The 3,803-nt window shown below is 38.4% G+C and overlaps 1 pseudogene; it reads right to left on the reverse strand.

Moving 5' to 3' along the window:
- Positions 1-604: 604 nt before the first annotated feature.
- On the reverse strand, positions 605-3,527 carry LOC106782586 (protein zyg-11 homolog A pseudogene; annotated as a pseudogene).
- Between the last annotated feature and the right edge of the window lie 276 nt (positions 3,528-3,803).

The raw sequence follows: 3,803 nt of genomic DNA on the forward strand, positions 1-3,803 counted from the left end.
TTTGTAAAGTTGGAGGAAAAAAGGCCAAAGATAGAACTGTCAAAATGGTAAAGTCCCTCCATCCTTCAAGTGGAAGATATTTTGGTATCTGCAAAAAATATGCTTTTTTTCTTTTTCTCCCCTCCAACAGAGGTTCTGCCTTCCAAATAACACATTTACAAGCATGTATTTCCCAGAGCCTTTTTTTGTGTACTTCTTTTCCAGTGGCTTCACATAACCGAATGACAACTCAGGAGATTCTTTCAAACATGAAATTTAACATAAATACCGAGGTCTCCCAGAGGCTCTTTCTTTTCCATTTCTGGGCAAACAGGTCCCCTTCCCCCTGGCAATCTCCCAGAGTCGAGAAATTGGCCAGGACAAGAGCAAAGTACTTGCCATAGCTGTGCCAATGCAAGTTCAGAGGTCTCCCCACAGAATGTAGGGTCTGATTTTTCAAAATTGCTGCTCAAGGAGTGTCCCTAGGATGATTCCAGCTTGATTTGGGATTATGGGTATTATAGGAATCCGACGTTTTTGTAATTTATTGAAAATCAAAAATAAAATGTCCAATGAGGCAGCCAGCTCACAAATTCTAATGACAACTGGTTTCAAGATTCAATTGCTAACAGGGCAGAAGACCTGACATTAAGAAACAGAGAGCACCTGTGGAGCTCTTTAGGTTAATAATGGCATCAACACAGAGGGGGCATCTCCAAAAATTTGTGAAATGTATTCTGGAGTCATCCAGAATGAAGACTTCACTCTGCTGTGCTTTAGGATTTGCCTCCCTGTGCTCCTGGATGTCACTCAAAAGTTACAATAACATTTTACAGTATTTGCCGGAGTGTTTACTGCAGACATCATATGTAGTCCACAGTAACCAGAGCTTAAGCACAAGTTGAGAGAAGTGCCAAGGAGTGGGAAAAATGCCTTGAAGGATCTGTCGATCACCAATGCTGTCATCTTATGCCTTGAACTTAGACAGTCCCAGATGTTTGGATGCAGATACTGGAGAAGAGCATCTCCTCTGAAGGTGATGGAATATCCAAGGCTGCTAATCAGAAGTTAGATGGTTGATAATGCCTACAGCAAAAGAGCTGACTTCTGTTTCTTTGCTGTAGAGCAAACTGCTAATATGCTTCACCACGTCCTCAGTCACCAGCTTGGAAGACAGCTTTCTGACTTCGGCTATGGTGTTTTCCAAGACCTGCATGAAGATCGTGAATCCTTGAATTTCAATAAAGTGCTTGCAGGCAGCTAGAGACTCATTCTCAAGATTCTAAAGTGCTTTCAAAGTAAACAAGAGAGTGACATCACCTGAATTCTCAGTAGTCTTTTGTTTTACTGTTGCTACAAGTTCCCTAACTGCCATGAAGAGCTTTTCTTTAGGTTGTTCACTTTGCTTTGGTGGGAGCTGCATGGCTAGAATAAAGGGGGGTGCTCACTGCCATTATTTGCATATTGGGGTTTGCACTTTCAGAACCATCTCATAACAAACTTGGCAGTATTGAACTTGTCAAATGGAACATCCACAAGAATGCTTGTCAAGGCATCACCTCAAGGACTCAATCAGTTACTTCCTGAGGGGAACTCCAGTGCTCCGGAAGCTTAGTGTTCCATCAAGCCTTTCAGGACACAATTTCTCCAGGGTGGCAATCAGGATATTCAGGTAGATTTTAACCAGAGTAGGGAGATGTCTCTTCCTGCAGCATGCAGCAGCCCAGGGCATCCTTTTGAGCAGAGAGAGGGACGATGGTCTGGGACTAGAGGCCTGGGTACAAGAAGTGAACCTTGGCGACCCTTGCCCTTGGGGCATTGAGAAGGGAGCTGGCATCAAGCTGGGCCTGGGTCCCTGTGAGAGGTGGTGTGGGCCCACTCTGTGGGCAGGGCACAGAGCTTTCCTACTGGGAATGTTTTGATATCTGCCATATTGAAATGATAGGATACAATTTTCTTGATCTAAAGTAAAATTCAAGACTTCTTATAGAAAGAATTAATTGAATAACTGGAATAAAATAATGAGAAACTTCAACAAAAACTTATTTTGATACAATTTAAGATATTTAAGTACATCAAATAAATTTTAAATTATCACCACTGAGGAAAGGGGAGGGACACATAAAATGTGGCAAGGCAATGGAATAACAACCACAGAGTTTAAAGGGAAGAGATTTGGATCAAATAATTATGGTTCCAAGGGAATGTTTCAAATCAAGAAAATAAACAAAACACAACAGGAATATAAAAAAGATAAAGATGATAAAAGAATAATAGAATTGTCTCAATAATAATCCCTAATATGGCTATGAAACCATGCAAATGTTCTTAAAAACACTGAAAGAAAATACATTAATTTGAAAAATAATTTGCATCAAAAGTTACTGACTATACCAGCAAAAATTCTAGGTAGTATATTTGCGTTCAGAGAGATGGATATTTTCTTTTTTACTGGGATGATTTTTATTTTTAGTAAAAATTGATACCTAGTCTCAAAAAAGATTGTACTCATATATTTATATAAGGCTAACATTTTATTCCACAACAAATTACCCCACAACCTAGTCCCTTAAAAAAATCATTTATTATCTCACACAATTTCTGAGGGATCAGAAATGAAATGAGAAAATGTAATTTGAAAATCAGTGGAGAAGAATAAAAACAACCAAAAAAACACCCTTTTTATGATGAAACAAGAATTAGCGAAGGGAATATCAGGGAAGTATGCAATACATAAATATAATAATTTGATCAAAGCAAGATGGAGTTAATAAACTTTGATTGGATCCAAAATCAAAATCTAACAATATGCTGTTATAAAGGAAAATGAGGGAAATAAAGGTTAAAAGTAAGTATGAATTAAGGAATTGCCTGCTCTCATTGTTAGTCTTCACAGCCACTCACCAACAGCAAAAATAGAAGACTAAATTAAAACAAATAAGTTGAAGTCTTTCTTAGTACCTAAGAAGTGAACTATTAAAAATTGTTGTAATACTTTTGTTTCCAGTCCCCTAAATAGAACAGAATAGCAGCTAAATGCCCTGCAGCACAATAAAGGGGCCCTATTGATCAGAAGGATGGGAGAGGGGTTTTATCTAAAAGAAAGAAAAATACAACACTTTAGAAAATTAGATCATTTTATGTAGGACTAGAGAAACTGAAAACCCTCTACTGGTAGGAACAGTATTTTTTAAACTACAGTTGAGATCCTAGGTTATTGCTTTGTGTTGAGCTACAGTTTTTTGCTCCTCATTCCACTGTGCCTGTGTGTCTGGGAAATGACAAACATTGATGACCATCCAGTGGAAACTCTGGGCATTGCTTAAGCTAGTGGACTAAGTTTTGGGGCATTTTCTGTTGAAAGGATCAAGGGATCAAGCTATCTTCTTGTGAGCAGGGAAGTAATTTTCTGAAAAGAGAAAGGTATCATTTGGTGTGAAAATATAACAGTCATCCAACGAATAATTATTGAGTGTTTTACCTAAGGCTTCGCAGTAAGTGCTTAGGATAGAGTGGAGAACGAGGTCTATAAGGTTCCTGTTCTTCATGGTGCTGACTTCCATTAAAGAAGCTCGGAAAGTGAACACACAAAGAATCAAATAATTGAGGGTTACAAATACAGTGAGTTACTAGGGAATTTACCTAAAAAGAGTGGTTAGGGAAGTCTTCTCCAATGATGGGTCATTTTACCAAACTATAATAATGAGATACAGCTAGGTATATAAAATTTGGGGCGGGGGGGGGGGGTTTCGTTTGGGAATTCCAGACACAAAGAAGAATACATATAAAAAAGTCAAATTGTAGAAATAACCTTGGCTGTTTAC

This window comes from Equus caballus, chromosome 25 (genome assembly GCF_041296265.1).
Source record: "Equus caballus isolate H_3958 breed thoroughbred chromosome 25, TB-T2T, whole genome shotgun sequence".
Classification (NCBI taxonomy): Eukaryota; Metazoa; Chordata; class Mammalia; order Perissodactyla; family Equidae; genus Equus; species Equus caballus.